General features: G+C 40.5%; 1 protein-coding gene across 5 annotated transcripts in view; it reads left to right on the top strand.

Moving 5' to 3' along the window:
* Window positions 1-23163: 23163 nt before the first annotated feature.
* The window catches only part of b3gat1a (beta-1,3-glucuronyltransferase 1 (glucuronosyltransferase P) a), a 98680-nt gene continuing 98023 nt past the window's right edge, over window positions 23164-23820 (top strand). For 4 of the 5 annotated variants that reach the window (XM_026192959.1, XM_026192958.1, XM_026192961.1 and 1 more), the window contains exon 1: window positions 23164-23774. The gene's annotated coding sequence lies outside the window, so the exon portion shown is untranslated. The remainder of the gene's footprint in view (window positions 23775-23820) is intronic. The other variant, XM_026192962.1, reaches the window with a different exon arrangement.

A 23820-nucleotide genomic window follows, 5' to 3' on the forward strand; every position in this document is an offset into this window, starting at 1 on the left:
TTCTGGGAACAATGAGAGCTGGGAAGTCACGGACAGGTCGGAGTATGTGACCAGGATTATTGGTGTCATCTATCAGTCCGCAGTCTATAAATATAGCACTTTGTGATGTGTAGCGTTGAAGACAGGTTGCATGAAGAAATTCTTACCAAAGAGAAGTGGCGCTAAACATTTCAAAAGGCTAGTGAGACCAGTTAATGTTTTTTCAACACACAAAAATCAATCAAGTCTGCATAAAAAGTTTTTTGTTTTTGTTTTTGTTTGTTTTAACCTGACAAAATGTTCTCCTAACAGACCAGCTGGTCCACTAGAGGACAACATGTGAATCTATTACACGCTTTGTTGTGACACTGTGTTGAGAATTTCTGAGGGTTTCTTCATAAACTAGATTTCATTGTTAATTTTTTTTTAAATTAACACTGAAAATTCAATATTATAATCTAATATAATATATTCAGTGTTAAAATGAAACAAGTATGGTTACAGTCTAGCCAGTTACCACATAATTTCCCTATTCTTGAGAACAGGTTAGCACTTTTCTACAACTTACCTATATTTAACGACCATGCTTAATGTTATGCATTATTAAGAGTGTGGTGGCCCTTTTGAGTGGCACATGAGTGTCAACACAGGCTGCTATATCCAGTAGCTGCCTGCTTGGCATCTCCTCGGCTTACCAAGTCGCTAAAATAGGCATTTTGACTGTGTTTATAGTGTTGACGCCTTTTGGGGTATTTTTCATGCAATGACGTTACAAAGTGCATAGGTGTCTATACAGTTAATTCTACCAAAAGAGACAAAACTATTTTACCTACACTGTACTTTTGACTTTCCTGTCCACCCACAGCGCCTTGTAGTCTATTAATGCAACTCACTTGCCAAGCATGAAATGATATCTTAGCATGCTTCACTCTTCTGTAATTATGTTCACTTGTGGCTATAAAAACCAAGATGGCGAGTGCCGATATACTTAACCTTAGGCTTCACGGGGTAGTGTACAAACAAGTGAGTGATGTTGTGCTGGCTGTGTTCACATTTATATGGAAAAAGGGATAACTCAGAAATATTTGTAGCAACTTTAGTGTCAGAGAGGCAGAGTGGGACCGTTCTTGGTGTTTATGTTTGGCATCTGACTAACTCCGAACTCAGCAGTTCTCTTTGATATTCCTCTCCACTCCACTCCTTTTCCCTCCCATTTCTGTGTGTGCGTTTATTAAGTAGAAAGCTCAGGCTCACACATTTTTGTATCACCCAATTTCAAAGATTTTACACTAATGATTCAGCTTAGTGTGAATTTGGAGTGCATCTAATTGCATCTTGCTAACACAGAAAATACCAATAGGGCTCTTTTTTTTTGTAAAGCTTGTCATGATGTTTGTCTATCTCAGAGTGCTTTGCTCTAACTTAAAGTGCCTAGCAACAGCCATCTGGGATCCTCAGGGTGCTCCAAGAGGTGATTGACTTCATCTTCAAGAGCAGATGGCAACCCTTAAGGCAAGGTTGCCCAAACGTCATATCCCTAGATTTCTCTTTATCAAATCAAAAGATGGTGGTCTGTCTGAGGGGTAAAATGTAAACAAACAGCAAGAATCAATCAAAAATAAAACAAAGAGAGGGGTTAAACACTGTACAGAGGCGCCGAAAAGAATGGTTGCTTTTTATTGATTGTGTCACTGTCAGCTCCATGCTGGGATATGGTTCTGGCACATGATCTTTTTTTTGCAATCGGGATACAGAGTGCAGGAAGAGCTCAGTCTCCTCCTGCACAATATGATCTTTTTTATAAACTTCAAGTAACACTGAATAGCATAACTTAGGTTGGACCTTTTAATAAGTATCACTTTTATGACTTCATATTTATTATATAACAACATGTTCTGTTAAAGTAGACCAAAAGCCCTGAAGCTTGCTTCTACTGTTTTCTTTTACAGAATACAGATGAGCTGTACTCTAGCTCTATCACCACTATCAGGATGTCTTTTTGTGGGATGTGTGTAAATCTTACTTGCAAAGGAGGGACTTATCTGGTGGGGTGCAGAAATTAAACATCCTGAACTCGGGCGTTTTTGAATGAGATGCTCAAAATCGAATCTTCGCCTGTTTCTTCCTGCTTTCAAATGCGAGCACTGAAGTCATGACGTGAGCCCCTCAGAAACATGCAAATTAGACTGCACAGGCTCATATAATCTGATAAACATCCTCTATTGAATACCAAGTGCCTAAACGCAATTTCTGCAGGAAATTATAGTGCTGATGAGCAGGCGATACGTCGTTATAAATGGCGCCATAAAAGCCCGTCAGGGATTTGCAGTCACAGTCTTATTGTCTTTGAAAAATGTGCTTATTGTGGCACGTCCCCCTGTTGTGGAATTACGCAAAAAACTATCTTACCCTCTAATTAGCCAAATATTCTGACCCAGATATGATCGACTGGATTTGGAAATAGAAGTCGATACGCTTGCAGGCAGCATGTCTCCGAGGGCTATCTTATCTGTGAGCACACAATCCCAATAGAGGCGACCCACAATCAGCTCTCTCTCCTCCCCAGACGGATCATAACCAAACTGTGCTGTCTGCTGAAATCCAACCACCAAAGTCCTTGAAAGCATAGCAAGGACCAGCAAAAAGAATTAAAGCCTAAATTTAGCCTCGGCTGTCTGCGTCACTTGATGCAGTGGTAAGTTAAAGATGGGTTTATGGGTTTAGTAGAAAATGTCTATTTTTAAAACAAGGCAGTGAGTAAATTGTTTGATTTAAAATCAAGCATCAACATTTTGTACCTAGACCAACAGGCCCTCTACATTTTTTTAATCTCTTTAACTTTGAAAGTGATAATGAGGATTTGTTCTTTGGAGTATCGATCTGGTCAGAGATGCGGATCACATTTTGAAGGAGTGGCTGTTTGGATAAGGCTGCGGGGCTGATAAGTATGACTGTCGGCTGACATTGGCTGAGAGGACGGTAGCTGAACTCATTAGACTAATGAATTTGGGGGAAGGGAAGGGAGTGAACGATGCGTTTGAAGGAGAGGAGAGGGCAGGAATAGACTGACCTTTTTGAAGACTGAAGAAAGTGAGATATGAGAGACTCAGGTTAGCTGTGTCAGCATTATCTAGAAAGCTAGAGTGTGTAGCCCGAGGGCGGATGTGTTTCAAATTATCAGGCTGTAAGAACACTTTCCCAAACGAGATTATTTAATGAGCAACTCCGTGCATACATGAGCTACACGTCCATATTTTCTTTACAGCTTCACTATTCACAGGTTTTGAAAGAACAGGACCAAATCTCTCGAGTTCTATAAAACCATGTCTTTATATTTCATGCCTTGGATGAAGGCTGTAATTTGCTCTTAGTTATAACCCTGAAGAAGGTCAGGAGAATAAAGAGATCATATAATATCCAGGATTCCCTGAAAGCTGCTTTCAGCTATGCCCTTATTCACAAGGGGTTGCCAAAGCAGGTAGTGCCAAATTAAATTTAGCAGGTTTTTACACCAGACACCTGTATTTGTGTCTCGCCACAGAATCAAACCAGAGATATTTTATTTGTTTGGCAAATGCATAAATGTGTAAATCACTAGACTATAAAAAACTGGATGAAGATGGTGAATAAAAAGAACATAGCGTGGCCTACAAACCACAGGACCTCTGAAACAATGTCCTTTGGATGGACATGTTTGGTGTCATGTTTGGGGAAAACCAAACAAAGCATATCAACACAAACACGTCATACTAACTTTCTACTAACTAACTTTTTGTCATGTTTTGCAACCACAGGACCTGGACATTTTGCCCTATTGACAGTGAACTCCTTTTTAAACCAAAGTATTCTAAAGTAAAATGTGAAGTCATCTTTGTAACAACTAAAGCAAACCCATAAACCCAAATTATGTCATGCAGAAGGCCAACAATGCCAAGCACACCAGCAAATCTCCAACAGAATGGATGAAAAAGAAAAGACTCAATGTCCCATACATCACTGTATGTAAGTACAGTATATGGTCTATTGCATAATGTCCACTAATGGAAGTACCAACTGAAACACAACTGAGACACAGTAAATACTACAGCCGGCAGGGAATTAGCTTACAGACAGAAAAACAGTAAACAAACAAATAAAACTAAAATGTTCAGAGTATTAAATAAGCAGGAATTTAAAAGTCCTCTGTGGGAAGACACATATTGTATAAAACCACACACTGCATAAAGGCACTGAGGGTTTGAACAAAGGTGAGGTAAAGGAGACCTGGGAGGATTAACTGACTGTCATGCCAGAGGCGTGCATGGGAAATATCTTCCACAGGGGGGAAATGACAATGAGTCTCCTAGTAAAAACGCACATTCTGCTGGGGAAAAATGCAGCACAGGCCAAAGGAGAAATGAGGGTCAATGAAAACATCCCATGGGCTGATATGTTCTGGATCAGCAACAAAACTGCACTCCACCAATAATTTTATGAAAATGCTCAGCACTGAAGCGCTCCTCATTATTGTTATACTTTTAAGTTCTTCTTGGAGCAGGAATTTTTCCACCAGTAGTAACCACCCTCAAAGTATAACCATTCACACTCGTGCCTATATGCATTAGTTTTGTAATCATCGCTGCTTCCACTACTGCTAGTGTCAGAGCCTGGTTTTGTTGTTTTTTCTTGTTAACTATTACATTCCCATGAGTACACAAGACAATCCTCTGGTCTAAGCTGCAACTTGGAAAAATGTACATGAATGATTAATAAACTGCAGGTTAAAGGTAAAAGTTAAAGTAAACACAAGTCCTGTGCACAAAGCCAACAGCACAATACTCTCTTCAAAAATTCATAAAACAAGAGAGGGGAGTTTTATACAGAGGAAATTGCCTCTCGAGGCAAAATTTGCAACCTCTTTACAGACAGACAATGACACAGAAAATCATTTGTCTCCTCTGTAAATCCAGTAATATCCCTCAAGCCTTTTGAAGTATAAATATCCTGCAGTCTGTGCGGTATTTTCTACACAAACTATATTTATCCAGTGAAAGACTTTACCGAGCAGTATCTCCTGGGTGCACAAGGCCCGCACAATATGATCTCCATGGGACATTTTACTTTATTGCAGCAGCTGCCTGAATACAGGCGAATGCCTTGCTTAGTAACGAGGTCAAATATATTCTATATGGTGGGAAGGCTACTTGTTATTTGTTGAGTAAGTTGGGGGAAAAGGTGATCACAAATAAGGTAAGACTAACTTATCTAAGGGCAAATCCTTATTAAACAAATGTATTCAGTGCATGGGAGACAAAAAATACTGCAGTGTATGAGGAGTTGCAGTGACTATGTTTTACAAAGGAGTGAATGCGTTCCTGTGCTGCATCATTTCTAGAAGACCTGTCAGTAATAAATATTGCAGTGCGACAAAAAGTCCATGTATAAACAAATGGATTCCTCGCTGACTGTCAAAGTTTTAAATTGCAAACTTGAAAAAGTGTAAAAAGTCAGATTTTTGCCAACATGAAAGCCGGTTCTCCATCCCATCTGGCCTTAGGAGTAGGGATGGGTATCGTTTAGGTTTTATCCAATACCAGTACCAAACCGGTACTTTTGAAACAGTGCTGGTGCTCGAACTGGTGCTGAAAGAATGGAGAACACAAACTTTGTCCAAAAACCTCTCATGTTTAGCCGTTTTCCACTTTTTCTTTGGTCATTTTAGCTTTTTGCCAGGGTGAAGGGAGTATCTGCCATCAAACAAGAAGACATGTAACTACGACGGTGTTTGCTAGTTCACCTTACATGCATTAATGTAATAACGTGGTTAGCCTACTCAACGTAAATTACACACCAACAACATGAAGCTACTGACCCAGAGAAGAACGGCTGCTGCTGCCATCATCATCCGTCATCATTTCTGCTACACTGGCAGGACCAGGGGCCAGGACTCTCCTCTTCGGGTTTTTGGGGGATGTTGCTAACTCCGGGTCCGATAACAGGCAACCCACCTGCAGTAGATGTGCACGGTGTGAGGTCTCGCAGCAAGCTATCAAATACGGTGCATTTCTCGGCTTTTAAAAAAACGCTATGCGTCGCCAGGTGTTTCATCAGATTCGAGGTGTTACCTCCTTTGCACAGTATCACAGTATCAGCTTAAAGCACTTGTTGCAGGCTGCTGAGTTTGCATCTTTTGCTGTGAAGTACAGCCAGACTTTTGACCGCTTCGCCTTGGGCATTTTTAATCTGTAGCTCTGCTCTAAAAGAACGTACGTACCTGGGTCCGCCTACTACGCTTGCAAAGGTAAAATGATTGGCTGGAATCCAAAGTGTATGACATCTCAGGGAAAATAGCACCAAAATAAAGCACCGCAATGTGCGCTGCTTTTCGGTCTGGTTACTACCGTTTATGTCAGAACCGGTGCCATCATGGCACCGGACACCGGTACCCATCCCTACTTAGGAGATGTGAATATGTAATGGGTGCTGCTCGGCTAGATGATTGGAGTTTTGTTTTGCTGCTGTGCAGGTGCTTCAGGTGACTGGCAAAGCCTTTGACACTTTTCACCCGTACTTAGGACTTGATCAGTGGCGACCAAAGAAGCAGAAAAATCAATGGAGCAATAACACCCGCTTCACTCCAGGACCAAGTCAATATTAGTCTGAGATGGTTTTTCTTTCCACGGTTTATTGAAGCAATTCACCCCCTTACTGCTGAGGAAATGTGGTTTGTCCTCAAGCTCTATTTATCACAAGGTGTGCACTTAGCTCTCCTGTATGTCAGTTCCACAAAATCCCCACCGCCAGGACAGTTTTTTTTTGTCCTTTTTAATCACAAATATGATGAGGTAATCCAGGAACAGGAGGACAATGATTAGATATTTTTTATGATTCATGGGCTGGTTTGACAGTTTGCATGAATCATACAGGGGGCACTATAGTGTTTTTGTTACACTCTGCTTCTTGTCACAGTCGCTTTTTTCTTGCCTCTCACGCTGAAGTCTGGTGTATTAAACTGTAGACAAAAAATGCTGCAAACATCCATGTAGTGTGAATAAATAAAGAGTTGGACACAGCTGCATGTTGATTTGTTTATCTGGACAGCAGAGCTTTTCGGTGCTGACTTGGCACCGCTGGGGTTTTGAATGCACACTCACACAAACTGTCTCGCACACATACCATAAGCCTATTTATACATCAAGCAAAATTATTTTTCGGGAGACGCTAAAACAGAAAATACTCGGTTATGACAAGACGTGTGTGATAAAAGCAACATTTTGGATGTAAACCCAGAAGCATTCCCTTGAACTGAATGCATTACAGGCCACAAATGCTGTTATGTACACTTTTCTCAGCTTTTGCTATTATCTTTACATCAGCGTAAAAATCTCTTTACAAAAAGACCAGCATTAAAAATCCTACCGAAAAGCACCCATGTATTGTGAGTATTGTCAGCAAAAAAAAGTGTATGTAAAGAAAAAGCATTAAAGGAAAATGTCATGACACTTAAACTATTCAAAACAAATCTGCAGAAGAATTCTGTAATGCCATTGCTAATAAGGGTGTTTGTTACTTTTCGTGTATCACACTTTTCATAATATAAATTAGCATAGCATTAGCAGCGCTTTAGACAGATGAGCCAGCAATGATGATTATGGTAGCACTCGACTTTGTCATTGTACTGGGTCGTTTGACCCAGTGTTTCTATGTTCTGGATGATACTGTTTATTTTCAATATTCTATGTTGATTTCTAGGTTCATTGTTGGATTTCTCCTTGTCTTAAGAGCATTTAGGTTGACCTGCTCTTAGTTCTCTTTGTTTTCCCCCTTCAGGTCAACATGTCTCTTCATCTGCAGCAGTGTTGGTCAAGTTACTTGAAAAAAGTAATCAGTAACTAATTACTGATTACTCCCCCCAAAAAGTAATCCCGTTACTTTACTGATTACTTATTTTCAAAAGTAATTAATTACTTAGTTACTTAGTTACTTAGTTACTTTTTAAAAACACGATTTACAACCTGAAGAGGTGATAAAGTGATAGATCTTTCAGCCCAATTCTACTTTTTCTACATAATCCATCATACAAAATGTAATCAAATGGAAAAGTCTCTTTTTTTAACTTGTTTTATTAGTTTTAATCTTTTAACTTTATGCATCAAGCAAAACATTTAATTATATGCAACATTCTCTGACTTGAATAAATTAGTTTAACATTTAAACCTATTTTCTACACATTCCAGCACATAAAATAAAATATTTTTTGTGTTTTCACTCACTCTTTCAAACAGATGCAAGTAAAACACAGCAGAAAATAAATAAAGTCAAAGACTCAGTGGTCCTTTTGCTCTATTTTCACCTGTAAAGCAGGAGCAGGGTAGGCGGAGGGTTACCCTGGTGTAGGTGTGCTGCGGTCAGTTGAAGAATCCGCGCGAGTGTCTCTGTGAGTTTCCCATCACGTCGTAGCTACTCGGTGCTTGCTCGGAAGTTTAGGGGGTTTTTTCGCTGTAAAAAGAAGTTTTCTTCCCACGCACGATGGACGCTAATGTTTTTGTCACTTTTTATGGAATCAAACTCAAAGTAAGGTCAGTACTTCCACACTTTAAACGCTGCACGCTCATACTCTCTCCCGCACTCGATATATTATCCATTGTTGATCTGCACACAGCTGCTGTCACCAACGTCGCACTTGCTTACGTCACTGTCATGAGACATTCTCACAAAAAAAATCACGGTTTTAGTAACGCAGTAACGCAGCGTTCCTACGGGAAAGTAACGGTAATCTAATTACCGATTTTGCAATAGTAATCCCTTACTTTACTCGTTACTTGAAAAAAGTAATCAGATTACAGTAACGCGTTACAAGTAACGCGTTACTGCCCATCTCTGATCTGCAGTCATAGTGTCAATCCCTCTTGTTTTAGTCCTGGCCTCTGTGTTTGTTACTTCCTGTTTGTTTGTTGTTTTTTTTTGTTTTTTTTTATAGTCTCCTATCTCTGTGTATTATGTTCAGTTTTGCTTCCCCTGTTTGGTGTTGGGTGATCCATTTAGCGGTGTGTGTGTTTCTTGAGACTATTTAGTTCCTGGCTTCAACTGAATCTGAATTTTGTTCAGTAATAAAGCTGCCTTTCGCTTTCACTCATGTTGTCCAAGTCCTGCGTTTGGGTCCTAACTTGCCTGCCACACAGTGAACAGATTATAACAGACTGAGTCACAAATAAGACAAATTTTGTTGTATAACCATACTTCTGTGTAGTAGAAGAATATCCTGGGGAGAGAAACGTCTTCAAAGCCTTACTTTGTGGAGAATTTATCAAAAATATAAGGGAAAAAAAGCTAAAAATCCATCTTTTAAAGTAATCCCTGAAATTAAAATTATGGTCCTCTCCTAATTTGTTCAGATTACGGGTTGGCGTTAACCTGCAGAAGCTGCCAAGAGCTGTTCCAAATGTTGCAAGTGCAAAAGACCTGCTTCTAGAAGGAATTTCCTTAAAGTATCATGAGTAAAAGTACTGCTTTCTGTTGTATTGCAGAGCAGAACAGCAAGTTTCAACCTAGTGCTCAGGCACAACACAAATGTGAGTTTTAAGATTCGTTATTATAAAGAAATAAAAAACTAAGTTTAGATTTATTTTTGAACTGGTCTCAATTATTTGTGGAATGCAAGAAATGTTTAATATTTCTTTGGACTTCAGTTAATCATGAAACTATGTAAGCAGCTAAGAGGTTAAATGTGCCTTTAGTTTACCTGCTTAAACTTCTGAAATATTGCAAGGTCCTTCTTTTACTTACAAGGTTAAAATGGGCCAGAGCGATCGAGAAAGGCATCCCTGCACCTTCAGCTAATGTGTAATTCAAACTGATGGGCAATGTAATACTAAATACTATCTAGTCAGATGATTTTTCTTCTCTGTTAAGTATGCACATGGCCCTGACAGCACACATCCATTCTTCCTTCTCATTGCTGTCCTGTGTTCATGCTGCCAAAGTCCATAAAGTTGAATTTGCATGCTTCAGCATCGAGCTAGCAACTGAAGAGGAGCAGGCATTAATGGAGAAACATTTTTTAAAAGTGGCAGGTAATTTGAAATAGCTTTATAAATATCATCAAATACACAAACTGTTTCTTTGTAATTTGGTACTGAATTTGTTCACTAACTAAAGATGCATTTGCTACATTTTCCAGTGAGAAAAATAAAAGTTGATGAGTGATACTCCTAACTAAACTGTAAATGTCAATTTTCTTTTCATAGTAGCAAATCAGTGTCTATTTATGTAAATTTAATGATATTCTAGAAAAACTGTACAAAACTGTAAAATACACAGTAAAATACTTTTATATTTGTAACGGAGCGGAAAGGCTGATTTTATTTCCAAGATGTTTTGTGTTTTTAAAAGGAAGGAAACCTTCCTCAAAACGGGCAGAGCAGTGGAGCCGCCAAGGGAAAGCACACGATAAAAAAACTGTAAGATTAAAAATATAATTTATTATATTTAAATAGTTAAAAATGTAAAATGAATTAAAACAACCTTGGCCAAGGGATAACACAATAAAAATCAATAAAACACAACATTAAAAGTCCAGTGGGATCCACCACGGCATAAAAGTCACAAAAAACTAAGAAATCCAGCGTAGTAGTAAAAGAGGGAAATCCAGCGGAGTCCTCGCCTTCCTCCCCGCATTCCACGTCCCGGTGCACCCGGGTGGGCAGAGCTCTCAACTCCGCCCGCCGCTTCTTTAAAACTGCAATCGGCACCAGCTGTCTCACTGCTTCTGCTCTCCCGCAGTGCACAAACTGGCTCTTGTCGTTATTGCCGTCTGACTGCCCGCTGCGCATCCCTAGTCGCTGGTGGTGGCGCGTCCCCAGTCGCTGGTCACCTGCTAACGCCCAGCTCCACCAGCCCCTTCGGCTTGCAGGCGCTGCCGCCTGGCACCACTTACTCCTGGCCGTCTCTCTAGCCTCTCGGTCGAACTCCTTCCTTTGGTCTGCCAGGCCCTCTTATTGGCTTCTCTGAGATCTCTCGCAGGTGTGATCACTTTATTATCAGGTAGGGGCGGAGTCTTTCCAGGACAAGTCACCAAATAAATACCATTAAAACATGCAGTAAAACTCATAAAAATAAACCAGTGTACAATATTAAAATATTAAAAAGGTAAAACGCAGCAAAACATGCATAGTAGAAAAACTTAGATGACTTGTCCCTTTCCACCCCGTGACATATTACAATTTTGTTTTTACAGTGCAGTCAGTAATACAGTATATGATGTGCTACAGGAGGTATGTGAAAAAAGTGTATTTGAATTACACTAAAAGTGTTTTACAGGTCAGAGAGTGCTGGGTAAACTAGGTTAGACTGGTAAAAGTATAACTTCAGCATAAAAAGTTTTATTTAAGGCCTTATTTGTGCTGGGAATTGCTTTGAACATAATTAAAAAGGGCTCATATGTGTTTCAGTATAGCTGTTAAGTAACAGGGCTTGCTTCTATAAGGACTTCATTAGGAGTCATTAATTTTAGCTGATGATGTTATTTAATAACACTTGCCAAATTCCACCTTGATATTACTTTTATACTGGAGAGGGATTGGAAAGTAGTCATAATGGCTCGCACAACATCTGCTTTTAAATCCACAAGAGCAATAAACCAGCAGCGGCACAGGTCAGCTGATCATGGTTGGTATGCAAAGAAAGCAAATCATCTACTGCAGCCAAAATCAAAAAAGGCTGGAGGCTGTACTGATTTATTCAAACATGCAAACATAAATGGAAATGGGGGTCTATACGCTAGAAACAGAGTTTATCCAATTCTAACAAGTTTGAAAGTCAACATTTGATGACCAACATGGCTTTCAGATACTATTTATCTGCTGTAGATATCTTTTTTTATGCCTGCAACGTCCTCTTATGTCCTCCAGTTGTCCAGTTTAAGTTTTTAGGGATACACTACACATTGTGCTGACATATGCCAGGTTTTCTGGCCAATATCTCTTTGGAAATCACCTTTTGGTACAAAAATGCCATTTTATGCCTGTCAAACTGTTATCTTTGACACCTTTTTGTCTGTGAAGGTTCTCAGTCATCCAGGTCATCGCAGTCAAAGGAGCTTGCAAAGAAAAGCGTCTGGACTTCTTTAAGTTGCTTGAAGACGTTTCACCTCTCATCCGAGAAGCTTCTTCAGTTCTAAGGTCAAATATCTGCCATCTATAATCCAGTTTTAAGATCCCTTCCCAGACGCCTTAACGCCCACTCACATCCTGGGCCATCTGACCTCAGGAATTCGCATGATAAGGTGGGGCCAGGTTTCACAATGAGCTCACCCGAAACCCTGGCTGATTGGGACCCACACCCAGTTTCACACCTTGGCTCAGGCGATTAGATGATCTTCAGGGGGTCCTTTTGTCCCTCTTTGGGGGGTTACTCCCACTAGGTTTAAATCTGGGACTCCCCACCATTTGACCTTAGAACTGAAGAAGCTTCTCGGATGAGAGGTGAAACAGCTTCAAGCAACTTAAAGAAGTCCAGATGCTTTTCTTTGCAAGCTCCTTTGACACCTTTTGTAAGTTCGACTGAAGAAAAGTGAACAAATGATGCAAAGTAATAAGCTGTCTGATACGTGGAAACAACACTGATCCATACCATGAGTTAAGCAAAGTTAAGGAAAGGGAGACATTACACAGTAAAAGTCTTGAGTGAAACTCAAATTACAGTACAGTACTCAAAAGCCAGTAAGCATGCACTACTGTGATTTAATGAGCAGGTAAGGCACTTAAAAGAAGTCATATTATGAAATATGGCATCATGTAAAATGCTCCAGGCAGTGGGTAAACTGGGAAACCTTCTTCTGTTTCTCCCACAAACATATTTTGCACAGCATAACTGCTCGACCTATAAGCAGGTTGTAGTTCAATACCGTAATAACGAAAGAAAATGTAAGAAGCTTTGTGTTTGTGTTGGCCTCTCAGGGGATGCTGCAGCTTAAGGCAGTGTTAGTGCCCCACTGACATCAAACTGCTGTCTCTTTGAAAGAATAAATATACAACTGGCTGATGGGTAAATTCTCAAATAAAACCAGCATTATCTAAAAGCAGAGAGAGTCGAGGATTGCCCCACACTACACTTAGAGGTCATAGTGTGAAACTGGGCTCGTTATCACACAGTAACACATTTAAATTCGTGAAGCTCCCTCATGTACTTCTGAGTTGCCCTTGATCAAGACACAAAACACCCCTTTTGCTCCAGTCGAGCAGTCGGTTGCGCCGAGCAATCCCCAGACATGTTGTTCCCCTCAGTACTTGTAATCTTGTGAATATGAAGCAGGAAAGTGCAGGCAAAAGAGCACGTATGATCATGTGATTTGGATAAAGGCCGGTGTTATGAAATGCATTTTTCAAAAGCCTCTTTATATTTAATTCCTTTTCCAATATGTGTTAAACACAGACTAGACCCTGTCCACCAACAGACTCCGTTAAGGGAAACTTGGCTTGGTGTCAATAATGTACGTTATTTAATGCGCAGACAGAAGCATCATTTATTTAAGTGCTGAAACATGACCATGTATATAGGACAATTGATCCTCACGTCAATAAAGTGCATTGAGCTACCCATTTAACCTTGCCTTCAATTAATCTAGAATCAAAGGAGCTCGCTAGTGCGCACTGATTCACATTTGCATCTTTATGTCTTAACAGCACAGTCTTGCACTGAGTTGTGAGAATGGTCTGAGTCCCCCTCTCTTGTCGTTGAATGTTGTAATGTTTCTAGGGAGTACTTCAGTGTGTGCTGTGATGTAATCTGTCATCCTAAAAGCCACAAGATAAAATAGTGTCTGTAACTCCATAGTCGGCTTCTGTTAAAGCTGAGAAAATAGCAGCGCACTACCAACGTCATTACGCAATATTACAAATAACAAAATCCCAAACTATTCCGGGACAGTGGGGGATTAAAGCGTCGAGATTTGGATGGGAAATCTCAGTTTTCTAATCAGACCACGCATGCAGTTCCCCATCTGTCTGCAGTACGCTTCCGTTAGACGCGTTTATTAAGCATCTCCAGTGAGTCGAGCTTTGATCTCGAAATGCATGCGCTTGGCAAAGTTATTGTTGTCTAATTTTTATTAGTGTGTCCGTGTTCGGTTGATGGAAGAGAAAAGCCTTTGTTTGCTGGAAGCCAATGCTTTATTGATTATCTCACCGGTTTTAAGGTAGCTGAGAATTTCCCCTTTCCTGCATTTTCACGCTGTGCTTTCTTTGGGCCCCTGAGTGCACTTCAGTAACCTCATCCATAAATTTGAAACAAACTTGCCATGCAAGCAAATCATGGGCTGGGAGGCAAAACTGCAAACGCCATTCAAATACAGAGGGGCGGGGGATGTCATTTTTTATGCTGCTGTTGCTCTCAGCAGTAATGAAAAATAAACATTGTTAAGGTTCAAAATTGAGGAAGGAGAGTACAAACCAGCCTTGGTCCAGAAGGTCTTTGGTCAAACAATGATTTTAATGAATACACACGTGGGAAGACACTCTGTACGCAGACAGCCAGTAGTCCTCGACTCAATCAAAGCATGAACAGATATTTTATAGCATCAGGGTTTGTTTACTGACGCCCCTTCATGCGTCACCGGTACATTTTATACATAGATCAGATCAACACCAGAATGACTTTTCACCTAGAAAATCATCTTCTATTTTCATGGCTTGGTACTTTCCGTTCTTATCTTAAAATGAATTGTTCCTCTTTCTTGCCGAGACAACAAGGACGGTTCCTCTAAATAAATTTAACTAATGTGTGTGTATGTGTTGACCTCACATGCTCTTTGTGTCACCTCTTCACCTACTGTCTGTGTCTCGTCCTCAAATGCTCCTCAAAATAACCTGCACTTAGACTCTGCTTTCGGTTTCAGTTCTGCAAAAGGCACACTCTGCAAACCTGCAACTTCCTGTCAGCCTGCAACTTAGTCTTTCTGAAAGACACACACTGTTCAACCCCTGAATGCAATATAAACTCCAGATTATATTATTAATGCAATGGTAATAATGACAATTATTTAACAATAGCAGTAAAATAATTTCCCTGCTCCACAACATTCAAATACTGTATGTACTCTACATACAGTAGTGCTTGCTCATCTTTTTGGATATTTTAAAATATTCAGTCACTGGAACAACTAAACCCAGATATCTTCATTTATTAACATCTGCAGAAAAATTAAAAAAAGTAATACCCATGTATCCAAGTACAGATTGTATACTGAAGTGTAAAAATGCACAAAGTCACAATTGGAAAATTGCACATTTTAAAGAAAATATGAGTCAAAATTAGGATATAATTAGCTTCCCAGTACAGTCAGCCATCAGATGCACTGCCGCGGGGACACAGCTGTCGATGTGCTGTGTTGTTAATTATTTATTTGAGTGCATAGAGAGGATTCTCTCTTTGGGATCATTTCTCCATACCTGCAAATTCCCAGAGCTCTCAAAACCTATGCATGAAAAAAAAAAATGAACCCTTTTCTCGTGGCAAAGGGCTGCCTTGGATTCCATCTATTAGGGAGGGAGGCTGTAATGCAGTGAAAAATTGACACTAAAGAGATATTGCTTTCCCAAGTCAGAATGACCTGTGTTAGTTTTTTTTTTCACACTTTGATAGCAGGCCCAGGGTCACTGAATATATCAACAGATATATGCAGCAGGTACGTCGCCGAGTTCAGTTTTTGCCAGGCGTAGATGATCATATTTTTGCTGGACCCTAACATTTGCCAATGCATACTGATGAAACTGCTCCTTATTGCGTCCTTTATCACCACCCGAAATTGCACCTTTCAGCACCTGAACTCTAAAACACAAAGCGGTATTTTCGTAGAGAAATGAACGCCAACGGCGGCGTCCAAATAGAGGCGGGCAAGCACAGTTGCAAGTAAACACCTATTTGTGCAGTGATGCATAATTCCAGGAAGTGCAGTGTGTGGAGCTGTCACAAGATGAATGTGTTTCCCTCCTTATTCATGAAGTGGTGTAAAAAAACACGGAGTGCACGGGGTTCATGTGTAATGGGAGTTAAAGCAGAAAACAAATGTATTGGAGGAAAAAAAAATGCCTGAAAAAAATTCACGTCATTTAAACAAAATCTCCAGTTTCTTTTTGAATCAGTGTTGACTCACTACTGCGAATACTTGGTACAGCACCAGCAAGAAGAACATGGTCGATCGTTGTTCTAAATCCTGTTCTACCTTGATTTTAACAGCAGTGAAATCAGTCGTGGTGACCCAACGGGAAATATTGTTTGTCGGTTCGAACACAAATCCTTATTACTGACTTTGACTTAGAGCCTGCTTTGAGAAGGGCATGAGGTTACAGACACATGGTGAATGAGTCACATTGTCTGCTTTTATCATGGATAATATTAGACCTGTGTGAGAAAAAATCCTGCTAGGGAAAAAAAGAAGGCTTAAATAAGTTGTTAGTGAGTTTCTGTCACAGTTTTAATGGTTTATTGTGATTCTAGACATAAAACAAAATAATTTGCAAATCTCACTCTTGGATGTCCAAGGCTGGAAACGAGAACTTAACAGTATGGTATGTACCAGCTCTTTTGAATAAAATCCAATTTGTTTTTCTAGGTCGCATACCTTTGGCAACAAAGAGTTGTCTGCATTGAATTGCTTGTGAGCTGTTAATCTAAGTTGAATCTAACATCTTAAAACTTATTGCAGATTTTAAATTGGCACTTTTTCAGAACCTTCTTTGAGATTGTAAAGTCAATCTGACAAGAAAAAAGAAACTGACATTACAACGTTGGATCAGTCTAATCACTATTTGCTTTTTGTTATATCTGCAGCTACTTTGGCGTTACAATCAAAAGTACTTTAAATGAAAATGCGCTATCAAGTGTTATAGCTGGAAATCACCCCTCAATACAGCTATACTTGTGATACAATGTTATTGAGATTTGTAACATTTTTTGATTAATAACATATATTGCAATGATTCACTTATTTTTCTGCAGCTGCAAATCACATCTTAAAATTTAAACTTTAAGACTGACATAACTTTAAAGATCACGTTTGTTTTTTCACACCAACACTGCCACTAAAATTTGCCATAAGACAAAGTCAGCCTGCTTTCAGTCTGTGACTGACTATAGCAAAGTTGGCAAATAGATGTATGTTTCTGATAATACAGCAATTAACTGTGATAAACTGTCAAAATCACACATCTGTTGCTGTTACCAAAGTTTACATTTAACAAAAATTCACATTTATCAATTACATTTTCATCCACCAACCTTCCTGTTCTACAGTAATATAACCAGAATACATTCAGCGGGCAAACAGTTGAGTTGAGTCCTCTCAACAAAGACTCATTCAGTCTAAATGCGACATGCTGGAAATATGTCTGCATTTTTAAATTAGGCAGCAATTATTTACAAACCTTCAGCAATTTTTTTTCACAGTGACTGCAGTCAGTCCAAGTCACACTGCAACTGTTTGCAGAAAGGTCGCCTCTGCAATCATCTTGTGATCAGAATTTATGGTTCACAGAAATTGTGAAAAAATTCAGTAAAATCGCCACAGCCACAGTTTTTTGTAGATTTAAGGAGGTTGTCCTTTTTTCACTTGTGTGACTGAACCGTTAGCTTGCTATGAAATAGCAGGTAGCTTTATCAAGCTAAGTGTGTCCAATAAGTGAGGGTTTTAAACACGTTGGAGCTGATTTGATATAAGTATTTGAATTTATTTAATAAAATATCCGTAACTGGTGTCCCTGTATTGATACTATGTTGCATGGATTTGTCTTCCCCTACCCTAGTAAGCATCTGGGTTTTTGAAGAGACACCAACTGTTATTTTTTTTATTTCCTTTCTGTGAAACTCTTTTTAACATTAGTGTTAACTTTGAAAATATTTTTTTGTTGTTGTCTCATTTGTATGTAAAGTGAAATGATATTTTTCCTTTAAAAATGATCTCAGTGAGTCATGTAAGCTTTTGATTCCCATGCAAATTTGACACTTTATCTCAAAAGTGACTGCAGTGAAGTACAAAAAAAAAAAAAATAGCTTCACAAACGTGGGATAAAATAAGCAGAATTTGTCATCAGCCATCAAGTGCTGATATTTTTAGCTTTTCTGTTTCCCCACTGAATCGAATAATAGCTAATATCTGTTTTCAGCAATATCAGACCCAGCACTGCAAATTTGTTCAAGAGAAGGATTTGCATTGTTCACAAACTTATTGTATTCCACAAAGTGAAAATAATTTTTGTTCTGATAAATTAAACATATGCATATTAAACCAAAATCAACCTATTCTCAACTGTATATTTTCTGTTACTGTAATTAATACCACCAAAAAAGTAGAACGCACAGGTCAGTCAAAGTCTGTCTGCATTTGTAGAGCTTACAAAACACAATCACTCATGGTGAACAGCTTGTTGGATGAAATAATGCTAATTGTAAAGGCGAGAAGAAGGTTGTTTATTGCGGCTAAACTGTGATATCCAGACTGGTGTAAGTACAGTGAGGGGTTAAGTGGTTCAGTGTGGGAGAAAGAAGACATGCAGCATTTTTATCCAGTCCACTGACTGTCAGAAGCTCAGCAGTGGTGGCAGTCTGTGATTTGTAGCTGTCTAAGGATTTGCCCTTGAATCAAAGGCGTCAGACATCTGTTTGTTGATGGCTCTGAGTCGTGTGTATGCCGAAGACCCCGTCCAACTGATGGCCTTATTCAGTGTAAATACGGTGCCTTCTTAGCCTACCTGCTGTTGCCAGCGACAGCTGTGCATCAGGCAGACTTGGCGTCCCGCCACTCTCCCCCTGAGCTTTTGAAAGCACTGTAAATGACATTTTTCCCATGAATGCAAGAATTAAAGAGTGATTCTGAAGTAGTTTTCTACATCTGTCTCCCTGTCTGTGTTTGTGGATAAACTCATATTTATGTGAGAACATGAACTGCTATTTAAAACCTAACTGTTGTTTTAATATTTAAGTGACATATTACATTTTGGGAGTTTGTGATTCACCCACAAATGACCATGTATGCAGCGTGAGCTAATGCTGGCAGAGACAACCAAAAAGTGCACACCTGTCTGACATCATTTCATACATAATGATGAGGTAAACAGGATGACCACAAATAGCCATGGGTGAAGTGTGTTGCCCAAGGACACAACGACCGAGACAGTCCAAGCCGGGGATCGAACCGGCAACCTTCCGATTACAAGGCGACCTCCCAATTCTTGAGCCATGATCGCCCACACATGGATGCCCCCCGTCTGTATATTGGAGATCCAATGAAGTCATTCCCAGGACCAAATGTAACTTTTAATTTTCCGCTTTTATTTGCAGCGACTGATAAAGCCGTCGGGGGAGCAATATACTTTTTTTATCGACTACAAAAATAATTCAGTCACGAGGTTTACTTTCATTTCCACAGCTGCTCTCTAATTTTGGTTCCAGGAAGGCCACTCATTTGTTATCGGAAAATGGGGCCAGCACACCTTCGCGATATATCAGTCTCCGGGACTACCGGTGGGGGTCACCTAGCAACCCCCTCCCCCTTCAAGTAACGATACAGCTCAAGGCCGTAGACACAGGGAAGCTATAAATGAGGCTGTTATGAGGCCGGCCACCTGCCCGTGGATCAGCTTAATGTTTTTTATAATCATCAGATACGTGCAGGTGCCATTCATCCACACCAGAGACAGTTTACTATAGAGATATCTGAGACACCTGTGACTCAGACATTTTACAAAACAATGACAGGCTGCCACAATCTGTCTGTACTCCCTGTTTTATTGGTCATAAACATGCATATCTGTACCCTCTCTTGTATGCAGCTCGGAAAAAATAGCATAATTGTGTCTGACACAGCCCTGACACTACCCTTTTCCATTCTCACTCTGTCGTCTCTCTTCCCTGTACGCGTGTGCCTCTAGGCCATCCTGCAAGCCATAAAAAAAACCCACAATTGCATGAAAGTGTTGTTCACCGTGGACTGAATTCCAAAAGCAGTCGACAACTAAATGTTTCCTAAAAAGAAACTCTTAGAGAGATGGCACTGCAATTGTTTGGACACTGCAGGGAGCAGTTACCTTTCTTGTACTGAAAAATGAGGCACTTCAGAGACATTTAATCCATATATTGGGAGGTTTTGCAGGATTTACTTTGCTTTGCACTTGTACGCAAGCAGCAGCAAAACAGCATAAATAGAAGATTGTTTCTAGCATTCGCTGCCACATTTTGCACAATATATGTGGGCTGTTGTTGTAGTGTTAACATGTATCATCTCTGACAAGTGGCTGTTTTTGTCCATGCAAATAGAAAAGCCTTTTCAAAGGATGCTGAGTAAAACACTATTTAGAATAATGTAGCAGCGGAGCAAAAAGGAGTACCTCCCTTAAAAAAAATATATTGCTCAATCTTTATACTTTTTTGTGTAGATGGAATAGGAGGTGATAGTAGGTCTGTTTTGGCTGGGCTACAGCACCTTTTAAAAAGATGTGTACTTTATTTCAGTGAGAAAGGCTAATGAATACTTTCATAACAAATGTGGTGTTCTGTAGTTTGCAATAAAAGAAGACTTACACTTACCATCCACCAAAGAAGGGCATTTGTGCAATAACTCCCAGACTGGTTTCACTTTGCCAAGCAAAGTAGAACGACATTGTCTGCATTCAAACATGCACTTCAAAGTCTGTCAGAACATTAGATATCAATGGACCCCCAATGAGGCCAATGGGGCCTGCCCACCGGGCCTGGCTCCAGCACTGGCAACATATCGGGGCCTCTTCCATCTGTTGCCCTCGTGCCTGTGTGTGTTTGCGTGTGCGTGAGTGAGTGTGTGTGCGCGCACGCTAGCCTACTCAACTCCCATCTCTATCATCTGCTGAACTCCGGTCCCTCTCTGTCCTCTTATTAGACTTGAAAAGACACACCAGATGGCTTGCGGGGGAAAAAAAATCATAAATCGCCAACAAGGAAAGAGGCGCCACCCACAGCCATGGCAGGGCTCTCAAAGATTTAAGGCATACATGACATACTTTGAACACACAAATGTAGACACACGAGCCCACGCCAGTTCATGTTTGACATGCGGAAATGGCACGTGTTGGAGAAAAAAAAAGACAGAGCGCAGCAAATAAATTACAAGATCAAACCTTATTATCGATTTCTGATGTGTTCAGTCAACACACGCTGCCTTGACTTTGTGACTACGAGTTATGCCAGTGCGGGCACTGCCTGCACAGTCATATTCTGCTTGCAAACCGAGTGGTCGGGTTTATATATAGACCTGCAGAAAAGCAGGTTTCAGAGGGTCCATGTATCAAACGCACTCAGGCTCACATTCACAATGATGCCTTCAGACATTCCAGTGCACCAGTGCAAAGTAAAACCGAAACTTAGTTCCCAAACCCTCTTGTTGTGCAACACTAAGGAAGGACAAAAAAGACTATGTAAATATTAAAAGTGTTCATAAAACTATAAGAAGCTTATTATTGTTGCTGTTGGAGAAAACAAAGCTGGTTGCTTTTATTTACTTTTCTGTCTTGTGGTAACTTACTGCTGACTGCAGTCTTACCAGGAAGGCATGAAAGTAGTAGAAACTCTTTAATGTAACTCACAGGATGAAGGGAAACTCAGACCACACTGCTGAACTATTTCTGTAAGTTGACCTTCAGCTGATATAAGATCAGAAGCTGTTTGGAGGTCAGCTGTGGTCTTTTGTTCTGGCATATCATAAAAAGTCCAGATAAACAGTTTCACTGAAGGACAACACACCATAGGATAAGTGCCTTTGTATCCACTTTGAAAAGAGTATAAACATTCAAGTCTTCAGAGAATCCCGTGAAGAAGAAGAAGTGTCAGAGGTTTCATAATAACAATAATAGCAGCTCACTTCTACTTTGGTCTGAACTCATCTTACAGGCAATACCCCTGATTCTGATTTGATCACATGTGATTCTAACCACTCTGTGGACTCTGTGTAACCTCCTTTAAATTTTTCTTTGCAGTACTGGAGCGCTCATCCTTGCCAATAAATTGCTCTGCCCAACGCCTGTGTAACACTCTCGTGTTTTGTTTTATTTTTGCTTTGGGCAGCTCAAGTCATGAGAGTTGGAGCCGACCGACAGGCTAAAGCTCAAAATACTGCATGGCACTTTGCAGCAAAATGTGGCATAGAGTCGCAAGATCTTCTGCGGGGTTTTTTCTTCGGGTTATTCAGGCTTACAGATGAGCACAACATCGTGTTAGTGGCTGCTTGCATAGCAGTAATTCAGCGATTTGAATTCCATCTTGGCTGCTGCCTTGAGAGATGCAAAGCAGTCTGTGAGTTTTAATATAGTGAAAGGACTTAAAAGCACATGCGTAGAGATGTCTTTGTACGCATGTGTTATAATCAGAGAAAACTATGTCTTTCTTTCTCTCTCTGCTAATTTTTCCAGGTATGACATCCACCACTTGAACAAGGCCACCTCGCCTGTTCCAGCATCCCTTAGGTGGTGAACTGGCTCAAGTGGCGTTTCTGATCCTCGCACCAGATGCTGTCTCACCTCCATCACAGGCAGGCTCTTTATTCAGTGACGCCTGAAATTAGATGGTGCACATTTAAGGCGAATGGAAATTTTGGTGGTGAAATTGGCACTGGGGTGTTTGTTGCCAGTCACCGAGGCTATGGCAGCGTGAAGAGAAGCACACTGTGGATTTTCTAATAATTCAGAACCAAATGGCTCTTTTGAGAGTACAAAATTTTCTTCATTCAACCCAGTTTCCAGCAATAAGTTTCTGCGTGTGTGCCGCCGTGCAGCCAGTCGTGCGTGAGGCAATCCTTTGTCTGTGAGTGAATTCACCATCGCCAAAACCAACATATGCTCTTGCATACAGCGATGCTCTTCGTGACCAAGCTGTTGTCTTGTCAGAGATAAGGGATCTGTAAAGAAGAGTGGCACTGAGGAGTGGAGGTTGTGCGGTCTGCCTCTTACTCAGGGTAAGTAAAGTGGCAAACAAGACTTATCAGTGTACTTTTTCCCACTCTTTTTATTTTGCTCAGCATCTTTTTCCCTCCTGTTTCACTATTGCCCTTTCCCTCCTGCTTCTGAGCAGCTCCTCATTTCCTTCTTTCCTCACCCCCCTCTCGTGCTCCTTTCATTGCTGCAGCCCACCCTGCTCCGAGCTTTAATGGTACATGCCATTAGAAAGCCCGTCTCTGGAAGGGAGGAGGGGGGAGGGTGGTCTCAGCCTCAGCTAAGAGGCTACTTTAGTCTCCCAACATAAGCACATTCACAGATGTCCCTGAACGGGCAGAGTCTCCTCACCCATCACGACAGAGCAGCCCGCTCCTGTGTGAAGCGACGAGCCGTGGACAGAGAGGAACGCAGAGGGATAAAAAGCGAGGTAGTGAGAACGAGGGCGGGAGGGAGAGCAGGAGAAAGAAGAGGTGAAGAGCCACAGAGCAAAAAGAAATACATCGCTGTCACTCTGACGTCTCCCCCCCGTGCTCCCTGTTTTGGTGTGAATGCAAGAAGAGGAGAAGGGGGGAAAGGGGGAGGAAAATAAATCCCGGGAGCTTGAGTCGACTCTTTGCTTTATATTCCCATCTTTTTTTTCCTTTCTTTCTTTTTTTTTTCTATCTCCATCATCCAAGGCATGACGGCGAGTTTCAGCTGGCACTGCAGAATATAAGAAAGGGATGCTTTTTGAATGCCGCTTCTCTTCTGACAAGGGACAAGGAAGAGCGAAAGAGGGACAATAAACAGGATTTCTAGATTGATTGGGAGTCCCTATGCCGTATGCACTGGAATAGCAGGGTTGCTCTGAAGTCTTTCAATGAGGTAAAAAAATAAAAATAAAAATAAGATTATCTTTCTGTTTTCTGTG

This window comes from Astatotilapia calliptera, chromosome 14 (genome assembly GCF_900246225.1).
Source record: "Astatotilapia calliptera chromosome 14, fAstCal1.2, whole genome shotgun sequence".
In the NCBI taxonomy this organism is placed as follows: Eukaryota; Metazoa; Chordata; class Actinopteri; order Cichliformes; family Cichlidae; genus Astatotilapia; species Astatotilapia calliptera.